The sequence below is a fragment of the Lonchura striata genome, chromosome 7, assembly GCF_050655825.1.
Source record: "Lonchura striata isolate lonStrDom1 chromosome 7, ASM5065582v1, whole genome shotgun sequence".
NCBI classification, from domain to species: domain Eukaryota; kingdom Metazoa; phylum Chordata; class Aves; order Passeriformes; family Estrildidae; genus Lonchura; species Lonchura striata.
In genome coordinates this window covers 29048590-29071990 of record NC_140709.1, presented here as the reverse complement: position 1 = coordinate 29071990, position 23401 = coordinate 29048590, and the positions used below count along the sequence as shown (strand labels likewise).

The 23401-nt window shown below is 42.2% G+C and overlaps 1 long non-coding RNA gene across 1 annotated transcript in view; it reads left to right on the top strand.

Annotated features, from left to right (window-relative positions):
• The first annotated feature begins 478 nt into the window (after window positions 1-478).
• Window positions 479-23401, top strand: part of LOC146766926 (uncharacterized) — a 95291-nt gene continuing 72368 nt past the window's right edge. Inside the window, exon 1 of the long non-coding RNA XR_014956775.1 lies at window positions 479-7723. This is a non-coding gene — a long non-coding RNA (uncharacterized LOC146766926). The remainder of the gene's footprint in view (window positions 7724-23401) is intronic.

The following is a 23401-nucleotide window of genomic DNA, read 5'->3' as shown; positions in this document are numbered from 1 at the left end:
GATAAACAAAGAAGTAAAAAATGTTGAGGCTTTCAGGGCCTGAAAAAAGCTGTTGGTTTTTGCTCTTCCCTCTGTGAATATGAATAAATGTACTCACATATATGCACTGCAAGCATTCATGCAGGGAGCTGTGGCCTTGCTGAGAGCAAAACCCTGTGCACTGTAACAAAGCAGGTCTAAAGCAATGATCAGAAAATTATGATCATTTCATGACTTGAAATGGAAATACAGAATGGATGGAAGCAGACTAGCTGTTGGTTTTATGCTTTATTATGCAGGTGCTCTGATCCTCACAGCCTTCCTTCTCAGGCTTGAAATGAAGGCAGAGCGTGGGGAAGGAGCTGAGCTGTATTATTTATGCTTTTCCCCTGTTTGGGGTGTCTGCATTGGCATCAGGCAACCCCCAGCAGAGCTGTGTGCTCCTGGCTCCATGGAGATGAGGGCGTTTGGGCACAGGCAGGGGCTGTGTGAACCCTTGCCCTGTAATGCTTCAAGAGCAGCAGAGTGCCTCTGGTTTTGTGCTTTCAGAGTGGTCAGCACAAGGCACTTTTCCCTGCAAAACAGTCAAGTTTGTAATTCCTGTGTATTATGTTGAGGAAGTCTGTGCTTTGCTTAGCTTTGGAGCTGAGGCTTATGGCTCAGGATCATGGTTAAACACACAGTTGTGATGGATTGTTCAAGGACAGGTTCCTAAACCAACCCTTCCTTACAAATATTGCTCTGCAACAAAATGTGTCACTTTCCAAGAGCTGATATGAAAAAGCCTTTGCCTTCCCTTCCTTTCTGTGGCCTCAGAGTTTTCCCCACGTGCTAATTATAAAGTAATTTTTCTTGCTGCACCTGACAAGTGAGTGCCCCTTTCACAAAGCTTATGCCTCACAGCTCTCTTCCACCCACCCAAAAATTCTCTGTTTCTCATACTTGAACCTTCCATAGGGCACCCAAATTTTAAGCCCAGTGGATTTGGGCCCAAGTTGTAAGCCTCTGGCCTTTGAGGCCATGGGAAGTGTTGGTGTCAGTAAGAATCAGCTGCTGGGAGCCTCTGCTTCTTCTCTCCTGCCTCTCTCCTGATCATTTGTGTTCTTTTTTATCAAACCAGACAGGAAGGCATCAATCTTGCATGAACACTTTAAACAGAAGATTGAAAAATATTAATGTTTCTTTGTCTTCATGTTTGAAAGTAGAGCCTTTTAAAGAAATGAGTCCTCACCAAGAAGAAGAGAAATGTTTTTCTTAACTGCATAGCAACAAGCTATATCTGCAATTATTTATATCAAGTATGAAATTCCCTCAGTGCTTCATTTATTCAAAGCTGTATTTTTACTCGGTTTTGTTTTCACAGATGGCTAAGCTAAGATGCTGTCTTGGGCTTAAATATCTACACAAACTTTGGCAGTCCCCACCAACAAACAAAGATAGATGAAAAAAAGCAAAGCACAAAAAATTGCAGTTCAACTTGCAAAGCCCTCCAAAGAGCACAGCAATATTTTTAACTAATTTAAAAGTGTGATTATCTACTGAGGAATTTCATGTAATTGTGTCATTGCAATATGGTATTACAACAGCCTCTATGGGAACCACGGGTTGTCAAATGAATATTATGAGTGAAGTTTTTTATTTCCTTTTTATAATTCCTTCACAAAAGGTTTCTAATTTGATTCCAGCACTTGTTCTCAGTGTTTTGCTCAAGGAAAGTTTACTACTATTCAAGTAAAAGCATGTTGAGTACCTGCAACCAAAATGTAGATGCTCAACCAACAGTGTGAATTAATTGCAGTGTTTTCTCTCATCCTCTTTCAGGGTGAAAAGGTGTGTGGTTTGCTTTTGGTGTTGGTTCTGTTTCATCTTTTGTCTAGATCCAAGGAGCAGTGTCCGTGGGGATGTGCTGTCCTCACATGGTGTGCTGAGTGTGGGCACATGTTCCACCTTCATCTTCACCAGGAAATGACTGCTTTCATACCTAGCCTAAATTAGAGCCCACTCATCTCTCAGTACATTTGCTCTTTAATGTGTTAACTTTAAAAGTAATTGCAGTTGCCAGGCATTTCCAAGGAGTAATTTTTGTTTTAATGTCTTTTGGCTTTTGAGGACCATAGTCCACCTTCTTCCCTCCAGAACAAGTATCACCCTCCTGTGTGAGCAGCCCTCCCTTGCTTCAGTAGCAATGTTTCCTCCTTCTGCTTTTTCACCCTGTCTGGGGTATTTGGATGGTGGGCACTGCTTCAGCTGCCTACAGCCACTCTTTTTCTCAGGCAAACCCAGCTGGCTACCAATGGGCTGGGCTGTTTAAGAGCAATGAATAAACAGGACAGGTTTGCCCTACCCCAGGGACCCCCAGAGATTTCAGAGCAGTAGGACAGGATCATGGTCATTTGCTGTCTCTGTAAGGCACCTAGATATTGAGGATGTGTGTTTCCTCAGATGAGAGGCTCCTTCCTCATCTGCTCCTGTCACCAACCTTCATTTTTAATGCAACATATTTGAGCCCTGAAAAAAAATTATTCTTACATTGACATGAACAAGCAGAGTCTCCTGATGTACCAAGTGTGAGTGTGACAGACACTTCCTGTGGTGTGTGGCTCACTTTGACTTGGCTGCCTAAAGGTACTGAGAAACTTGCTTTTCTCCTCTCTGCTTCAGCTTCCTGAGCTATAATATTGGACTGGGGCTCCTTAGAAATCTCCCAAAGGTGTGAAGATGGCTTCTGTGGACAAGGCAGTAGAAAATTACCAATTCAAAGCCATGTTCACCGTTTAAAGTAAAACACTGAAAATGCTTCAGCTTCCATGAAGGTCTCACAAATGAGTTTCCATCCTGTCTAACACAACCTCTGTGCCAGTGCTGTAGCACTCATCAGTCAGCACAAGAGTGGCTGCCACAATCAGAAACAATTATTCACTCTATTGCAGCTCTAAACACAGAGAATAATGAATACTTTTCACCAGCTTCTGCCACTTTATGTTTTCATATCAACCAGTCAATCAGACTGTATAAAACAGCATGTCTGTTCATTAGGAGGAGAAAAAGTTGATTGGTACCAGAAGATGACTGCAGAGTGATTTAATTGTAGCCTTTTGGCACATCTGTGTTAGATATATTAGGTACTTAGACACTCCACAGTGACAGCAACAATGGGAGTTATATTGGAATGATATGATTTTTAAAGCTGAACTTACACACACACAAAAACCAAGCCCAAACCAACCTTTTTGATCTCTGTGATTAAGTATTCCAGGTAATTTCACATCATCAGTTAGTCTTTCTTCTAAATCAGACTGAAAGTTGTTGACGCCCCTCTGCAGCACAAGCCAGCTGATCTATAAATAAGGAATACGTCCTTACAAAGAGAGTGTTCCATTGATTGGTGAGATGTATTGTCACCATTTCATTACACTTGATCATTATATGCTCCTCTCCTGCCAGAATTTTTTATTCATTGCCAAGTTAGAGACTTGCAAAGTTTGCAAAGACATCCTTGCCCAGTCCATGGCCGGAGGGATGTTGTCTCCTGCCAGAAGCAAGGTACACCTGAGGGAAATTACTGGCACTGAGCCCTCATTTTACTGTTAAATTCTGGCATCTGAGAGACACCCTGGAATTTCTTAACTCTTTCTCAGAGTATTTTCACCATACCTGTCTTCTGGAAAGTGTGAAAGGATAGCCATGAGAGGAAAGTTTTCTGGAAAGATAAATTATGGACTGCCATTTCTTAAGGAATTGTAGTCAACAGTCACCTATTCAAACAGAAAAGAAAGGCAAATGCTGCTGAGCAAGAATGATTCATGATCTTTTTAATGGCATTTTAGCTATTTAAATTCCAGAGACAGCCCACCTGGGAAGCAGCTGAGAGTGGCTGATCTGCAAAGGGCAGAAGCTCAGGGCTGTGCTCTGGAGGTGCCTCAGCACTGAGCAGTGCAGCTCTGCTGCCCTGCAGCTCAGCCTTCAGCCAGCACTGCTGCTTGCCAGGCAGCTTCAGCATGGCCCCTAAATTTGGCTGCTTCCATACTGCTCCTTTCAGCTCCTCTGAACCTTACTGAAGGCTTCTGAATCCACAGAAACTGAAACCCAGCACTCCTGACAGATGGGGGCATCTCAGTTGTCATTTTAAGAAGAAATCCTCCATTCCTCTAATGCCAAAAATCAAACAAAGATAATATAGCACTTACTGTATTTTGAAAATATAAATTTATAATCCAGTTTCAGGATTATTGAAACTTCCTGATGAGTGTCTGCATTTTCCTTATTAGCAAAGTTCAAAGCCAGACTGAACTGGGGTGCTGGAAACACTCAGCAAAGCACAGGAGATTTACCCAGCCACTCTCTCCCTAAGAACCAGGGGCAGCCTTGGTCCCAGAGCAGAGGGCAGCTCCTTCCACAGAGTGCCCAGGTGCTGCATGGAGAGCCCTGCCCCTCCTTGCTGTGGGTCAGGTGCTCACATAATACAGCATTTTTCCCTATGAGCAGAGGGCTTGGGGAGCATAAACCCTGGGGGACTCTGAAGTGCTACAGCCCCTAGAGCAAGAGCACAGGTCCAATGTGAGATTCCCAAGATTGCCCCGGGAAGCCAAGTGGCTGCCTGCCATCCCCAGAGCAGGCCACAGTGTCTGGCTGTCTGTGAGCATTGAGCCATCTGTGTTAAGGAGCCAGGAAGCTTTCAAATCCTGTCCTAACAATCCCAAAAGTATCATTATGGGAAGAGCATCGCTGAGTCTCTTTTATTGTTTCCATTTCAAATGTATTCCACACTAAAACATTTTTGTGGGGCTGGAAATTCTTTTCAGAACCTGCTAATTATTTTTACAATCCACAGTCTGCTCTTACATTCCTAATTGTGACTATTAATCCTCACTCATCTCCATGTCCTAGATGTGTGCAAGGCAATAAGGCATATTATGCTCAGCAGCACCCTGCCTCTTGACTCATTTGTCAAAAGGATTATTGTACACTCGGTGCTGAATGTGAGGAATTAGCTGCATAAACCTGGCCATTAAAAAGAATGTCTGTGTATTACCTGTGCTGGGCATTGGTATGTAGACAGTAATTCCCTCCTCAGATATGCAAAGGTATCTCACTAGTTTCGGTTAGATTCATACATGCTGCAAACGATTTGGAAGTGATTTGAATGCAATTTCTCCTTTGTGTCAAGTCAAATGGTGTTATAATCATAATTAATAAGGACTGGACTTGACATCAGTCTCTTGACTTGTATTTGATTTCCCAAGGAAATTTTTTAATCTATTTTAAAACATGGTAAGTACAGAACATGCTCTGTTGTTTCCAAAATGTGATCAGATGGCTACCTGCAAGCATTAACACCAAAGGTCTGACAGATATTTATAATTACCACTTGCCAAGACAAGGCAGCAGTCCTGCTGCTGTGTTCAAAGGCAGGAAAGAGTAGTATCTGTTTTCCTTCAGCTGTGCAGGAATGATGTGCTTTCCAATTCACCCTTCTAAAAAAGAAATTCCTCTTTTTTGTCTAATGAATGTTGTCTACCCAGGCATCTTTGGACAGCTTTCCGTGAGTGTTGTTTGATGGTGAAATCCATTATTCTCTGCCTTATCCGAATGGCAGCTGGCACTGCCCCTACCCTTACTGCCAGAGACAGCAGCCAAATATTTGCTGCTAGCAAAGTATGAAGTCTACTTGAACATTCTGAAATTTGGCCCATTATTTTCATGGACAGCCTTCAAGCTGCACAAAGGTCTGTTCACTTCTTGGCTTATAGTTATTCATATTCATCAAATGCACTCTACAAGGCGACCACTGGGAGAAAAATGACAGAGAGACACTTTACTGGTTATGTCCTGTTAGTCTCAGCTGTGCCATGGCCAGACACAGTCAGGGCCTGTGTGCCTCATCCTTGGTGTGTTTTGGGGTTCAGAGATTCATCTCCAGTTGCACCAGAGCCTCTGCTCCGGGCTCTTGCACAAATCCAACATCACCTCCCAATGCTGGCATTCATCCCCGAGGCTTAGAGAGAGCAGCAGGTCAGAATTCTCACCCATCCCTTCACCAGCAGCCTGGTTTCCCCTGGGTTTTCCATTGGACACTGTGGCCTTTCATTTCTCCTGCCAAGCTGCAGCCTCCTCTGGCAGCCACTGAGGATTCACCCACCCTGTGCCCTGTGCATGTGGCCTCCTGCTAACCCATGTTCAGGGCAAACCCAGCCCTTGTTTCAGACTGGGATGTTTCAGGGGTCAGTCTGTCCAGCTCATTCCTTTCCCAGTGGTCCTTTCTGGCTGTGTGGGCTCACGGAACAGTTCCACCAGACAAGAGCTCCTGCAGGACGTGTACAGTGCCACATGCACCAGTTCTCTAGAAATGCCATAATATTTGTAGCACTTGAAGTGATTTGTGCTAGTATGGTTCGTCATGGTTCAACTCAGTTGCACCAGTGCAAAATCTCTTCTCAGACTTTATAGCTGCTTTAATTGCAGGAGGACAAAATCCTTCCCTTCTTCTTTATCTGGGACCAGCTTTCATAGATAATTACACTTCTCCTGCTACAGCCTGAAGATCTATCAATCTAAGATTAGTGAATGTCTACAGGCAATTTGGGGGACACGATCTAAAGGGAAATGCTTAATTAGAAGAAGATTTCTGTAGGAGAGCAGAACACAACCATTTCCTGCAGGAAGTCAGCTCTTGCAAGAGGAGCGTGTGTTTTCCCCATCACCTGCTGACACACAGGAGGCCACCCAGACAGAGACTGTCATTGCTCTGGCTGACAAGGATGACTCAACTGGAATTTGGAATCCAGACTGGCTTTGCAGAACTGCTTCCCTGCTCTGCATCTGCTTTCCTGTCTCACCCCAGCCTTTTAGCTGCTTGCTTTCTATTTCAAAAGGTGGCGTTTATTCTGATTCTTTGTTCACATTCACTCCATTAAGCTTCCGCTTTCAATCATCAGCTGCTGAAGCACTTGGCTGTGCTGCCAAGCAAGCCTCTGCATCTGCCTCCTGCTGGAACAGGCTGTGCCCTTATTTATCACTTTGCTGACGCTGGACTGATAAAACTTATCTTCTCTGGAGCCTGGTGCAGGGGAGGGGCCCGTAAAACAAAATGAAATTTTCGGTGTGTGAAGATAGTGCTGTTCCAGGAAAGAGGAATGGAGGTGGCTTTTGCCTGGCGTGGTGTGTGGCCTTAGCCTGGGGCCAGCACACAAGGGCTGCTGGGGAAAAGCTGCTGAAGTGTGTCAGAAACAGTGCATGATGCTCTCTCATATTCATTTATTTTTCATTCCAAAGTTTTCAGCAAGCGTGCCAAGAACGCTGGAGCAGAAGAGCACTTATCTGTGTGGGAAATGGGAAATGCATTTCTGGAGTGAGGGGAAAGAAAAGTGCTTTCTGTGAGAAATTGTAACAAATGTGAAACACACAAAATCCAGGGAAAATTAGGTGAAAAAAAGATTTTAAAATGAAAAGGTGCTTAACACAGTTGAGCCAGATATAGACTCACTTGGAAATTGACTCCCCAGGTGATGCTTCCTAAGAAAATGGGCAAAGCCCAAACAAGAAGTACATGCACCTGTGGGCATGCACTGCTGCTGGTTTGCAGGGAGAAGGGAAGCCAGGTGCAAAAGATGAGTATGCAAACGATGAGGGCTATAAAGGAGAGTCCCACAGGCCGGGGAGGGCTGATAGAAGGGAGGATGGAAACTTCTTGCTGGAAGAGTAGGCTGGAATAGCTCTCCCTGACTGGACATCTCTTCCTTTTCCTGTGAGTTTTGTATTTACAGCTGAGTAGTTGCCTAAAGTGTAAGTGTCTAGAAGATTAACTTTTCTCTGTCTGCTTTTTCTGGGGTTTGGATGTTTTTCTCATGTTTGTGAACCAACTAAATTACTGTGTTAATCTTTCTTCCTTTAGAAAAGAATTAAACCCCCACAAAACTCTTTTAAGTGTTGTTTATCTAGGATTGTAGTCCTTTCTATCTTCATTTAAGACTTTCTTGGTTAAAGACTTTAGGCATTCTCTGAATCCAAAGAACAAAAGAATCTCTAACATGGGAAGGTGCAAGAGTTTTGATTTTCCTGAAACAATTAAAGTAGATTGATATCCTAGAAAGTTATTATGTAGATTGTCTTAATTGTTGTCTTAGGGAAGTGATAAAATTTAAGGTTAATTTCAGCTTTTCCTCCATTGAAGGAAAATGTTCTCAGTGTGGACAGTAATTAAGACATCTTTCTGGATGCAAGACTTCAGCAAGAGTCCTGGGGTAGAACTGGAGTGCAGAGAGAGACTTCTCCGTCTTACCAACTTTTAATAGCTGATTTCAGTGAAATCCAAATGCTGAAGATTTACAGGCAGTTAATTAGGACATACAAAATGAAACATCTTAGTTTGAGCTAGTCACAGGTTTCAGTTTTTTTGTTTAGCATATAGCTGCATGGGCTATTAGAAGCAGAAACCTATGGAATCATAATTGAAGAGAAATCCTTTTTACAGTGATAGGTTTGAAGATTTTTGGTGTCTGCTTAATATGTAAAAGCTGAAGTGGTACATCCCTTCAGAAGGTGAAACAAAAAACTGCAGAGAGAGGCCATGATATAACTGATTTTCTCATTATTATTTTTATAAGTGTCACAGTTAAATAAAAAAAAGGAGCAGCATTGCAGCTTGTTTTTTTTTCCTGTTCGTGGTTTTACTGTTTGTACTGAGGCAGGTGGGTGCTCAGGAAGCAGTCATATTAAACTTTTATATGGCCTCAAGGTCAGCTAGGCATTTGCTCCCTCTCTTGTCAGGGAGGAAGAAATATTGTAAATTTGCAACTGATTAAATTGATCAGATGAACTATTGAGCATGAACAATGTGACTTTTTCAAACCCTTCTTGACTGGCCAGTGGTTATCTCAGGTTCTTCACTGTAGGCTAAGTATCAAAGAGGAATAAAAAATATTTAATGGATACCAGCAATTTCTGAAACAAAGTTGAGATTTCCTCATCCTAGTCTTGGCTAAACACAGACTGGCAGAAAAGTCACATCCCCCTGTTTATGTGACAGAAATAAATTGCAGGGGGGAAGTTTTGGAATCATTGTGCAAATTAGAAGAACCCCCAACATGCTGCTTCCTAAAACTGCACTAGTTTTTTCCATTTTTAGGGGTGGGGGGAAAGGTTTTAATAATACCAACATGTTTGAGAAACTGCCTACTTATATATTTTTCAAATGTAACACAGTAATGTCTTAGATAGAGGCTTATGCTTCTCAAAGTCAACATTTTTCTCTTAATTTTTAATTTTTATGTAGATTATGTCTCAATTGTATTTTGAAATATTCCATACCAAAATCTTTTTTCAAAGCTCTTTCCCTTTTTCTGCCTTCTGCTGCAGAAGTGTAAAAATAAATCAAAAGCCAGGATTTGTGGTACTTAGACTGTAATAAGCTTCACATCTTTTCTCTGTCTCAGACTTGCTGTGAAAGTGTTGCTGAGAGATCTAAGTTGTAGGACACTTTCTGCAAGATAAGAGCAAGAGAAGAATTGGAATTGTGAGATAAGAGCTGGATGTTTTGCCAAGTGCATTTTCCCTGTGGAATGGGATAAGTTAGCAAATGAGGGCCTTTGGGATGGCCATGCAGAGTTCAGAAAAGCAACATTGCATCCCAGTGTGCCATGCCTGCAGTGTGGATGGGGCTTGTGTTGATTCTCAAATTATTCTACTGGGTATTTTTCTTTTGTTTCTCAAAAGTAATATGACATTTGTAAAATATCTTTCTGTGTCTCTTAAAAGCTATTGTGGGTGTCTTGAGAAATTTGTGTTTAAATGCAGTAAGTTTCTGAGTGTATATGGGTAGCTTAAGATGGAGTAAATGGGAAGCAATTTAATTTGCAATTTCAATTCATGCTGTGAAAAAGCTGGATGTTTATTCCAGCTGATCTGAAAGGGAGGAGCAGCAGTTTAGCCAAGAGAACAAAAAAATATTTTCCACTCTTGGAAACCTGTTGCCACACCAGGTTTCAATATCCATCTTGTAATGATGCTTCAGACTTTGAAACGTGGCAAAGCCATTGGTTTTGATTTTGTAGTGAAAAGCTAAAAAATCAATGTTTGGTAGGTGGTGGGTCTTTGTTAGCCAAAAATATTCAAGCCAAAAATCACTGCTGAAGTATCCTTGGAAAATCTAGCAATGCTTTCAGCAACAGCACTGGGAAAGTGGATTTGACAACTCCTTTACAATTAGTAAAAAACTAAAAAGATCACAAGAGAAGTCCCTGTGCTTTTTGGAACAGCTATGGGAGGCTTGTATGTAGTTTTGCCATCTGGTTTCTTCTGCCTTTCCAAAAAGATAAAAAGAAATTGACTCATTCCCCAGAACAAGGTACCGCTGCAAAGATTTTAAGCAACTGGTCTAAAAATGTAGAACATGCAACTTACAGCTCGATAAATCAACAGTCTCACAGGCACATCTAAACTCCATTATACTGAAATGGAGTTGGGAATGAAAGTGAATCATAGTAGCACCTTTGAGTCAGAAAAATATAAATTACTCTTGCAGGATTAACTTTTTTAATAAAGTAAATTAAGTTAACAATAGTTTATTCTATTCTCTTAATGCTGTTAAGCCTCTTAGAATTTTTTCTTCTGAAGAAACAAAATGTTTAGTTTTATTAAAGGGGACTTTAAATTCTGTATTTTATCAGCAGGAATATTAGTTTTTGTAATGTTTTGCCAATTGCTTCATTATGTATTTATACAAGTCACATATTTTAATTTCTGAACATCCTTTATCTGTTGCTGCATGGGAGAGTTTATCTGAGGCTGGGAGGATACAAAGATTTAGCATTTTGTAATGAAGAATAATGTGTAATTATTATGAAGAATACTATGTGTAATTCTTTACAAAGAAAATAAAGCAGTACTAGGAAGTAGGTTTTTTTTTCAGGGAATCGGTTTTTGGAAGTAATGTTTTCTGCATTCCCTCTTTGTCCTGCAAATTGAGCACTTCTGTGACTTGGTACCAAGCAAGTCCTGTAGTGCTGTGATTATGTGCAGCCAAAGGGGTTTTTACCTGACACCAGGTTGCTGTTCTTAATTCAGTAGGGTCTGAGAGACACTAAAATTCCTGACTCCCTTCAGTGTGAGTCAAACAGATTGGTGCAATAATCCTAATTAGATGATCTAATGGGTGCCACTGCTTAGGTCTGGAGAAGGTGGGTGCTGCTGTAGGGAAGCAGGGGCTCAGGCACACAATCATCCATTGCCCCACAGGGCAGCCATAAGTACACAAGCATCCTAAATATTTTTTCCCTGGCTCTTTATTCATTTCTACACTGAACCTGCCTTGCTGCTTCACCACTTTCCAAGCAAAAAATGCTGCAGCTGATATTTCAGTGCTACTATACCCGAGGTACTGACAGGGTACCCTTTTCTGCTATGTGATGCATGTTTATGACTATTCAGAATTGCATTCCTCCAAGCATTCAGCAACACCTGGGCAAGGGCTGCTCTGAATGCCAGAAAGATTGTGTGCCTAGCAGGTGGGAAAGTATGGAAGGAGATGTACTGGCTGGTTATGCTATATTGACCTGCATTAAAGAAATCAGCAATCTCATGGGCAGAGCTTTCATCTCCAGTGCACAGTCAGTGTGACATCAGATCAGGTGCCCAGCAGAAGAAGTTATGCCATTAGCTCAAAGTGCTTGATGGTGCAGAGAGAAATAGCTGTGCTCTCAGTTGCCTGTGGTGCAAAATCAAAGCAGAGTATTAGTTTAGGAAGGACATTGAGACACTTGAGCGTGTCCAGAGGAGGGCAACAAGGTTGGTGAGGGGCTTGGAACACAAGCCCGGTGAGGAATGACTGAGGGAGCTGGGGTTGTTTAGCCTGGAGAAAAGGAGACTCGGGGGTGACCTCATCACTCTCTGCAATTCCCTGAAAGGTGGTTGTTGTCAGGTGGGGTTTGGTGTCTTTCTCCAGGCAACAACTGACAGAACAAGAGGACACAGTCTTAAGCTGCACCAAGGGAAATATAGGTTGGATATTAGGAAAAAGTTGTTTATGAAAAGAGTGATAAAGTACTGGAATGGGCTGCCTGGGGAGGTGGTGCAGTCACTGTCCCTGGATGTGCTTAAAAAAAGACTGGATGTGGAACACGGTGCCATGGTCTAGCTGAGGTGTTGGGGAATGGGTTGGACTCGATCTTGAAAGTCTCTTCCAACCTAGTTATTCTGTGAATTCTGTTTTGTAATGTGCCAGAACATTTGGTTGCTGTGGGTTCTCAGCCACCTGCAGGTGTGATTTGAACAGTCCTGCAATTGTGCCTTGCATTGTATTCACAGTGATGCTTCCACTCTGGGAATTTACATCCCATTTCAAACCTGCCTTGGCACAGACCTATGACTGACATTCCAGGAAGTGTAAGGAGCTTCCTAGCTCCCATCAGTCCTTTCCATGCAAAGATTGTTCCCCAGAAATACTGTCTGTAGTGGAAGTTCCTCAGTGCAGTTCAGGTTTCAATTACATCCCTTGCTAGGCTGTGCTTGCCTTCACCAAAGTTTTGTCTTCTGCGCTGGAGATTTTAATCATGTTATATAGAAACTACAAAGATCATATTTCATAGAGCAGAGGCAGAAAACTCTTACCAAAAAAAATCAGGCATTTAAAGTCACATTAGAAAGACTCCACCAGTCTTTGCTTAGTATCACTGCTGTCAATGTGTCTATCACTGAACCACGCACAAAATGGACATCCTTCATCTTTTATGTCTTTCAGTGATGTCATTAGCATTTTAATGATTTGCCATGTTCTCTGTTCAGTCTTAATTTGGTCATTAATGTGCTGTTGGAAGTAAAGCTTTGGAGTAAACCCTTTCCCGTATTTTAGTTTTTTACTGTGCTTCTATTCAGCAGAGAGTTGGCAGCACAAGGCAGCCCTGTGTTTCTCTTGCTGCCACTCAGGTACCCACTGTTGCCCTTGACATGAGAAACTTGCTCGTGCTCTGACTTAAAGATAGGATGTCTGTGTGTCCAGAGGGACACACAGGGACAAGGACATTTGCTCCCCTGGCACAGGGAATGACCGCTTTCCTTGCTGCAGAGTTTGGCAGGCACAAATCTGAGCAGGGAGGACAGAGAGGAGAGACCCTGCTGCACACCAGCTGCCAGGATGCTTTGGGATGCAGCACAGAACCCAGAGCTGCTTTCTGCTCTGCTTTTTAAATCCAAACTTCCCAAAGGTACAGGGATCATTTCACTTGGAAAAAGAATGGAGCGTTCATGTAAAAGCAATGATGCATGTGGCTGCCCCAGTAACTCCTCAGGGTGGCCATAGGATCAAGATTTCTGCTTGGCCAGTTGGGATCATCTCTGCCCACTCAAGCTGTTACACAGAACACATACCTGTCACCTGGCAAGGGACAGAGAATCACCAGCCTTATTGACAGTAGGAAAAACCACAGAGGCCCGGTCTCCATGAATAGTGTGGGACCTTTTTGCAGTTACTGCAACAAACATCATCAACTGCTGCCTCACTTGCACAGCAGATGGGTTGTCTTTTGATAAAATAATAAATGGCTTCCAGCTGATAGTAAAATTCCAGCAACTAGGAAGGGCACAGATGCCCCAAAGTGCAGTAGAGATTGAAGGACTGAGAGGATGAGTCCTCTGGTCTGAACAGAGATACCCAAAAATTCCCACTACACTGAAATAACTGATGAAAGCAAGATGGCAGCTGAAAGCCCTAAAACTAATTTGCAAGCAGGTGGAGCTGGGTGACTGATGTCTGATGCTGGCACTCAGGAGACCTGGAAGAAGGCTGTCAAGGAAATGATTTCAAGTTGTACGATGTAGGTCATAGAAGAGGTACAGGTGATTGTTGGAAAGGGGTGCAAAAATAACATACAGAAATTACAGTGATTGCTTTTATGTGTCAGCCAATGCATGCCTTTTTTTTTTTTAATTAAGGTAGATCAAAAGCTAATCTATGGAAAATTATCTGCATTGAAAAAGTGAACAAGGGAAACAATATCTTCATGAATCTGAGAGAAATGGGGAAGCCCATTAGCTTGTCTCTATGACATTGTTAAACCTTTTTCTATTACATTTCTTTGTGTTATAGCTGTTCTTTTTGAACACAATGGTGTTTTTCATCTAATCTGATGATGATTCAAAGCATTTTTGCATCCTACTTATAATATGAACCACTGCTCTTTCAGCACACGGTTCACATTTAATATTAGACTGCTGTGATTTTCAATGCTGCTGTGGTTGAAGGTCATTTACTTTGGGAAATGGAGAGGGCAGTTGCCAAAAGATAATCTCTTTTCATCTTACCTGGCAGTTGCCTGTCAGGTTCAAATGACGGCATCAAAAACCACTATTACAGCCTGTCTATAGTCTAGCTAAAAAAAAAGGATATGTAGGTGAGATGCAATGCAGTGGTTTCTCAATAAATTTGAATTTCAGCTTTTGGCTAACATGGTCTTGCAGGGCATGTCTGAGTGCTTGCTTCAAATGCTGTGTCCAATTTGTAACCCCATGTCATGATAATGCAATTCATGATTTGTTGGGTCACATTGGGTCATAATAATTATGCTTTCTTTTGCTTTTTCTCCCTCAAAACCACAAGTTCTTGATATAATTTCAGAATGAAACTATTTTTTCCAAGTTCATCTCACTCTGAGTAGTGGAATTGTGATTAAAAAACTCAAATCATCAGCCTATCGAGTTAAGCATTTGATAAATCCACCACAGCTTAGATCCTCTAGTTCAGAGAAGAATGACAATGTGTCAGGTCATCCTAATTGTTTTCAAACATTATATTCAAATACATGTGAGCATTCTGTTTCTCTTTAAGCAAAATGAAGAAGCTCATCATCAGTGGCTACAAACTGCAGCTGAAAATGTTCCAAGTGAAATTTTTGTCTAAAGGTCAGATCACTTTCTGAAAGGCAAAATACCTAAGTAGTCTCATGCTCAGTGCCCAACCTGTTTTCTTCTGTGCAACAGCACCCAGACCACAGGCAGTGCTGTTACATTTCAGAGTCTGTGTGTGTCATGTGTATTTGTTTTACAAGAACAACACTGCTAGGGGAAGGAAAATGTGACCTCCCCTTCAAAAAAACAGTGTTTAAAAGTCTGCGGTGTAGAGTGACATCGCTGTCACACACACGGCGTGAAGCCAAACAGGATCGAACACTCCCACTTTGCCATCAGGCATTTCCAAATGTCCTCGTGCTATCTCTGCTCAGCATATTTTAAGAAAAGCCTGGGAGCATCAAACTGAGCTTTGTGGGAAGGGGCCAACATATGGCCTCTCTGCGTGGTGCCCGCTCAGAGAGCGGCACAGAAGAGGAGGCGTTCCCCGATTTCCCTGCGTGGATGTGGGGAGCACAGCAGGGAACTTAATTGGAAGGGACACAAGGCACCCAGGGGCCTCTCTGCCTTAAGGGCAGTAAGTGCTGGAGATGCTAAACCTCCCTTTCGGAAACTGAATAGCAAGTTCAAAAGTGGGTAGAAATTTTCATCCTGACAAATGGGCTTAAGCAGAAGGTAACTGGGAGCTTGGTTCTGTGTTGTTTCATATTAACTTTAGCTGCAAAAGGGGCATGATGCTCTATGCCAAGGCTTTGCATTTCCCTGGGTTGCAGGACTAAAAAGGACAGTAGGCTTTTGTCTTGCTAACAGGAAGTTTCCTCATGCTGCTTAGCAGTTAAAAGCCAGCAGCAAAAATCCATAGTTTAGGATTTTGACAGATTTTTCTTGTTGCTTTCTAAAGAATCTTTCCTATTGTTTTTTACTCTATGAAGGTTTAAAAATCAGCAGCATGATATACCAGTGTGAGTAACATATCCACATATGCATGAAAAGCTATTTAAAGGTGGTCTTTAATGACTATGAAGAGCTACTAAATTGCTTTTGCAAGTGTGGACCTTGGGGGATGGCATAGCTTGTGTTCAGGGTCACTGCTTACAGAGTGAAACATTTTGCCTATTTAAGGACATTTCTAGGAAAACTGACTTATCTCCAAGAAGTGGGACATGAAAAACCCTTTCACTTTACCAAATGTGTGCTTACCTTTCCAGGTGGTTTTGGGGACTCTAAGAAACACAACTCTTACCCTATTTTGCATGGTAGCAAACATTTATAGACGCCCTCTTTTCCTGCTTTTTCCTGGAGAAGCAGAGTATAGGTTTTTTTTCAGAATCTGAAAGAGAAGCTAAAAGTATCCACTGGCCTTCTGTCACCCTTCTCCCATGTGTTTCAACTTTCAGGGAGTGCAGGGTGACTGTAGATGAATTGTTTTCCACAAGAGTATTTTCTAAAGCCTTTGTGTTCACCTAATTTAAGGAAAATGGGTGTAGTTCAAAAATGTGGCTTCTGGCCCCACATTTTCACTTAGGGAATAAACAAAGGAAAAACCTTTGAGATGCATTATGGTTTGTTTTTTTATTTCCATCTGCTGGGAAGCCTCTAGTATGGCCTTGCTTGTGCTCCTCCCATTGGACTAGTAATACTAAATAGAGAATAAAATGGCATTGATATACCTGTGTAGAAATAAAAGAAACTGTCTGAATGTAAAATATTTATATTCATCAGGAAACTGTTTATATAAGTTACTTACCAAATGTGGATAGTGAGAAACAGATTCTAGAGGTTTGGGGAAGAACAAAGAAAATTCCTGACAAGTTGTCGAAGTAAAATTTTGATAACCACTATTTTAAGTCTAAAGGTAGAAACACAAAGACCCCTCTGAAATAGGATTTCAACTTTGATTTTCAGCCCTGGAAAAAAATCAAAGAAATTTTTGAATAAAGAAATTCAAGCTCCAGCTGATTTTATCTATGATTTCCCTCAATATTTCAAAACAAAAATTGTCAATTTGATACAAACAGAGCTTGACAAAGTCACCCAGAAGTGATTAGCTGACTTTAATTTCATCAAGCTGCTCTTAATTGACAATTGACTGTAAGTGTTGCACAGTTTTTCGGTAATCCACACAGCATTCCTCTCCATTGTCTTTGACCAACATGCAAATTAAATTACTTAAAACCTTAAAGAAACTATGGGGCATTTTTTGTTCGGTTTTATTTGAGTTGAACCATTAACTGGAGTGAGCTGGAGCTGAGTACTGGAAGGGCTGGGAATCCCTCATGTCCCAAGCCTTGAGCAGATATATTTTAGAAGACAATTTTCCAGTAAGTGATGCATGTCCTCCAAGGGTAGTACTTGCTGTGTGGTGTCACCCTCAGAAGAAGCAGGAGGTTCCTGGAGCTTTCCATGGCTTTCCCTCCTCCCTTTCCACACTGTATGCTCGATACTATATTTAAAGTAGTATTTCCTGTGATGTAAAATTTCAAAGCAGTCACCACCAGTCAATGAAATATTTTCTTTTTATCAATATCCATTTTTGGAACCTAAATTTACATCTGAAGAAAAAGTAATTTATACTGGTTTTTTGCATTCTGTATTTCTTCAGGGTCTGAAATGAAAGTCAGTATATTATTTTTATTGCAGTTGAGACACAGTAACAGAAATCAAGGCCAGAAAAACAACCTGCAAAGTTGCATGTATACCTCTAGTCAATGGCTTCCAGCAACTGGAGCCTTTAGAATTTTCCTTTAATTAAATGTTTGTTTGGGTGGAGGAGAGAAGCTTCCAGTCTGGTGCTTAACTCATCCACTGGGAGCCCCTAAAATGGTCCCAGAAGTGTTCAGTGCTGGTGGGTGGCACGTGGGGCTGTGTGTGAGACCGAGCAGGGGGAGCGTGCTGGAGGTGTGAGCCTCCATCCCTGCCCAAACCTGGAAGGGGCAGTCAGGGAAGGGAAGTCCTGCTCAGCTCCTGGGTGATGGAGCCCAACCTGGTTCGAGGGCTCTCTGTGGTGGAAAAGTCTCTCCTCCAACCCGTGCTTCCAAAGAAAAGCTCAGCAGTCTCTGTTGTCTGGTCTCAAGGCAGTTTATTGCAAGTTATCTAAAAGATTTTCTTCTGGGGCTGCTGTGGTTTGCTCACAGCTCAGGCAGAGGCACACGCACACCCTGACATCCTCTCTGACCCCAACTGCTTCTTCTCTCCCTGCCCAGGGCTGCTGCTGTCTTTTGTATAGTACATTACGTGTTACATGTTTGCAGTTTTTCCCCAATACCTATTACCTATATTAAATGGTGCTTTTCTACTCTAAACCAATCTGTGAGTGCCAACATCACCAAGAACTTGGAGGTAAGGAAGGAGAAAGAGGGAGGACAGGGCAGGCCCAGATCCCTCCATCTTAAAACCTCTGACCCCCATGTACAAAACTAAAACCCCCCCGTACAGCACTAAAAAATTCTTCCCTCTACTTTGTGACTACTTCTACTCTAATATCCAAACTTTTGTGAGTTCTTGTTCTTCCTGCAAGGTTGGTAAATCGTTCCATGGTTCAAACCCAAAATCCCAGCTGTTTCCAGCTGCTTGCCAGGGTCTCAAATGCTTCTGTCTTGGGCCTGGAACCTCCAAAAATGTCTGGGGGACATTTTGAGTTCCAGCACTGGGGGAGTTCTCCCTCTCCAGGATGGGCTGGGGACAACTGTGGTGCTGCTGACCCCACAGAGGTGCCCTGGCTGTCACACCTGGCACTGCAGGGCTGGGCAAGGCTGTCTTTGGAGGCAGCAGAGCTTTCCTTCATGCCTGCTTTTGGATCAAGGCAGTGCTTGGAAGGGAACTGTGGGATTGGACAGGGCTGCACCCCCAGGTGCCTTTTTGGGGGAGCTGGCCTGGGAGGGGTCCTGAGGAGCATCCACATACATCCACATCCAAGGTCTGGATAAGCCCAGCAGAAAGGCACAACCAAAATCTAAATCCCAGGCACAGGAGCTGTTTCCCTCCATGCTCCTGCACTACAGCACTTGCAAGGGTAGATAGGCCTCTATCTCTTAAGGACAGAAAAAATGGTAATTGCCAGCATATTGTTTGTTGCCTGGCAATTATCTGCATAGTTATGTGATGAAAGACTACATTTCCAGCATTGATTCCTTTTATGACCTTGCCAGAAAGCATTTATCCCACTTTAAATTCTGGCTATCAGTTGTACATTGTAATAGTCTTGTAGAACGTTGTATTATTTTTTGTAAGCCATCGGTAAACAGACCCGAGTTCATTACTCTGTGTATCTAAGCAGGTGTTTTGCCCTGTTAAAATGTCCAATGAAATTGCCTCTTTACATCTGAATGTTTACATAGGTGTTGCTGGCAATTGTTGGAAATTCAAAGATACTTTTTCCTAAAAGTGCAATCAGCAAACAAAATTAGAAAAACTTGACACCATAATAAATTGGAGCAACAAAAGAATTGTAAAAATCATTTGTAATGACATATTTTGTTGCTGTTCTTGTTTGTTAGATTATATTTCTGTTAAAGGTAATTGAAGGAAAAATTGTTCTGGTTAGAGGGATAAAACACATTAAAATTAAATGAGCTTCTTGAATTCTGCTTAGGCTTTAAGATGTAATATCAAGGAGTGAAAACACAGTGAAGAAGCACTTATAACTATTTTGTGTGGCTGGCCATAAAGCAGTTGTGATCCAGCTTTTCTGTCACAGCCCAGGCCAAGTCCCTTGGGTGAGGGCTGTGGCATTTGGGCAGGCTGAGGGCATGGGATCCATGTGCTGCTCTCCACCTCGGCTCCAGACCTCCCTGTGTGTCTGCTCCATCATTTGAGGAGCAGGTGGAAGCTGCGGGGTGCAGAGGCAGCATCCTGGACCTGCAGATCTGCCCTGGCTCCTGGCACCTGGACTGGGATTCTGCTGGCACTTGAAGTTCAGGCTTTCATTTTATAGGTTTTTCTTTAAAGGAATATAAAACTGAGCAGCCTTTCTTCTGGGCAGTGTTTTCATGCCTCTTTGAAACACTAGCTAAATACAAACAGGTGGGGAAATAATTCCTCAGAAAACAATTATCCAACAGCTACAAATACCAGTGATTTTCAAACGGGAAACTCTGAGCCTACAAAACTCACTTTCTCCACTGTTTTCAAAACACAGTAACTTTAAAAATATTACTAAATATTTCTCCTGGCTGAATATGGAAGTGGCATACACTTTGTTTTATTACTTTTTAATTTAGTTAATATTCTGCTATTAAATATACCCCACTGCCCCTGTTTTTAGGGAATTTTTAAACTTCTTTTCACATCTGTCTGTCTGTCCTTACTCCCTTCTTTTTCTCTTCAGAAGAGCTCAGTCATCAAGGCTAAGAGTCTGGGGTTGTGGGAATTTTTTAAAGAAAAATAAAAAAGAACAATCAAAACCCAGTCATGGATGGGAGTTCCCTCTGCAACTGGTATAGGGGGAGAAGCAATAACATTTTTTTAAACATCTTTACACATCTATAGAAAAGCAGTTAGGATTTTTTATTTCTCTTTTATTGTTTACTAAATCAAAGCAAATGCATCTGAGGCTTATAGTGATGATAGAAAAAAATTGCAAAGACCTTTCATATTCAAAAAGACACTTTTGTATGACTGAAGATTCAAAATGCATTATGCCAATCTTGTATTCAAAGACCAGCTTTGCAGGGTTTAAGTTCTATTATGTTTTTTCCTAGAGGCCTTTTGTTTCTTGGGTATTTTCTCTTTTTTCCTTCATTTTCATGAGGTTTGTATTATTAGTACTTTGTAACAGTTTCACAGGGTCTTTCCTTTGAACCCTGCACATGAAATGAATGAAGAGTCAGGGTTTTGCTTTATGAATCAGCCTCTCTAATATGTCATCTGGCTCTGGAAATATCCCCAGAATTCAGAAGGCTATCAAACAAATCTTCATCAACACTTTAGTGCTGGCTGCATGCTGCAGCACACAGCTTTGATATTTGAAAGATCTTTGTATTTCACTCTTATGCATCTTGAAGGGATGTGTTATCTCTGTGTCAGGGGATTTGGAAGAGGAGGGTGGAACACTCACAAGAACTAAAGCCACAAAATATTTTCATGATTGAATACCATGCTTTTAATGGCAATTGTCAGCCTCTAGTTCAAGGTTGTTCTGTTTTTCTGTTGCTGTGAGGGGCATTATCTGTCTGTAGCGATCCATCAGCTGCTCAAGACTTTCAGAGAGAGAACAGCTCTCTGATCCTTTTTCTACCTCATCCCAAAAAGTCTGACTTCTCTTTGCCCCATCTCCTGGCTGTGCTGTGGGTGTGTGCCTGCCTGTTAATTACACCAGGTAATTTCTACAGTCTGGGGTGGAATCCTGGGCCCCACAACTTCTGTGGCATCACTTTTTTCCAGTTCTACTACTCGTTTTTCTGCCTTGGTGCCTCATTTTCATTTTTATTGAATTAAATGGCATTTATTGCTTCCTAGCAACTATGAAACTCCCCTTTCCTGCTTCCTTACAGCTGTGAAAATCCCCTCTCCTACCACCATGGCAATAAGAGTTGGAGTTAGGTAGGAACTGAGAGGCAAGAATATATGGAATGAAGCTGACATTAATGCACGTAGAAATTCATGCAGCACAATAAGCAAAATCTTTAGATTTAGTCGTGCCCTAAATGTCCAGAGCAGTGGCTGTTCAGACCCCTGCTCTCTCTCCTCCTGCCTTCTCCTGCAGTAGCACATGTGAGCTGCGCAAGGCTTTGGGAGCAAGTCCAGGGGTTCTGCTCCCCTCTGCAAAACGTGGGCAGGAATGGGCACTGTGGTGCCAAAGCAGACCCCAGAGAGAGTCGCTGCTGCCACCACTGAGCTCTGCCCTCAGAGGTGGGCACGCTGCTGGGCAGGACTGCCAGAGAGACCCCAGGGTGCTCCTGCACGAAGCCTGGCAGCTGCAGCTCGCCTGCTCCGAGCCTTGCCCCAGCTCAGCCGTGTCTCGGGCCGGTGTCCCGTTCTGTGACAGCCTCTGGGGCACCACAACAAGCAAGCCACAGGAAATTAATGATTCAGTCTCTCAGTCATTTGCAGACTCTCTTTGGCCTAAGGCAGCCAAGAGCTACTCAGCTCTCAGCTACTGCAAATTACCTCGAGCAGAACGGGTTGGCTCGCTCAGAAATAAAAATGTGGTGGGTATAAGCAGCTGGGTGAAGAAATAATGACTGCAGCCACTACCCTGGGCATGTGTTAGCAAGCTTGAGAGCAGCAAATAGTCAGCATGGGGTAAAAGTCATTGATTTTAAAATGAAACTGATTCAGAAGGTTAAGGCCAGATATCCTCTTGGCACCGCCAAAAACAGCAGCTACCAAAATGGAAATTAAGAAAGATGTGTCCTGGGAGTCTTGAGTTTACAAGTTACAGCTATATTTTAAATTGAGGGCAACAGGGCTCAGTCACCTATTTAGAAGTGTTTGTGACTTTTAACTACCAGCAGTTCCCGTGCTAAATGAGAAAGATACAATTACGAGAGCTCATGAAGCAGTTTTTTTCTCTGGATTGGCATATCTGGATACATACAAATGAGAGGTACCCTAGGGCAGTCAAGCACCTCAGAGTCCTTTTCATAAACAATCCCAAAACTGCCCTGCAAAGCAATATCTGTCTACCTTGCTGACAGATTCAGAACAAATTGTGCTAGATGAGATTTAATTTTTTTAATAGACAAAAAAAAATTGCACAGCCATGCAGATGTGCCAGCCACTTGGCTTGCTGTAATCAAACACGGTGAAGGAACTCTAAGTGCATTTTGAGCTTAAAGCATGTCAGTTCTGTAGCAAGTCTGTTGGAAAATGCATTCAGTAGAGCAAAATGGTGGTGCTGCTAATATTAATAAAAATACTTAGCACTTCAATTGCTCATATTTTTTTTTTTTTTTTACTCATATTTTCCAAGTGCTGTACAAATGCTAATTAATTAGGCTGTGAAGCTGAATGCCAAATAGAGGAAAAAGTCTTGTGTCGCTGCTTGTAGAACAAGTTATCTTGATTATTGCACTTTTAGTATTTTCCTTGGGAAAAAAACCACAAGTAATGCAAGGAACAATTTAATTGCAGAGAGCACAGCAGGGACTGGGAGGGGACAACTGCCACAAAAATCCAGGCATATGCTGTTCCCAAGGCTGAAACAACCTCTTGTGGCTTTAGTGTTTGAAATGAAGGGAGGTGTCTTTATTCCAGGATTAGGCTTTTACTTAAGTGATAGAAGTGGAGCAATATATTTTCCATTCTGCACAAAATCTGAGCTTGTTTGGGATTTTTTTTCCTAATTTCCCCCTAAGTTACCAGTTTTACAAGCTTTTAATCCACTCTGAAATGTAAAATGCATCTTCAATACCCCACTACTAAAAAACCCAAACAACTTTACATTTGCTTTGAGAGGCATCTATGCAGCCACCTTGTAGTCTGGCCAATAAATCAAGCAGTTTTTGAAACAAGAGTGTCCAAGACCATTGTCAGGCTAGAGGGACAGGGGGGCTCAGCTTGCAGCCAGAGCCTGACCAGGGTGGGATGGGAGGAGAGGAAGCTGAATCTTCCAAATTCCCTCCTTGGGAGATCTCATATTGGCTGG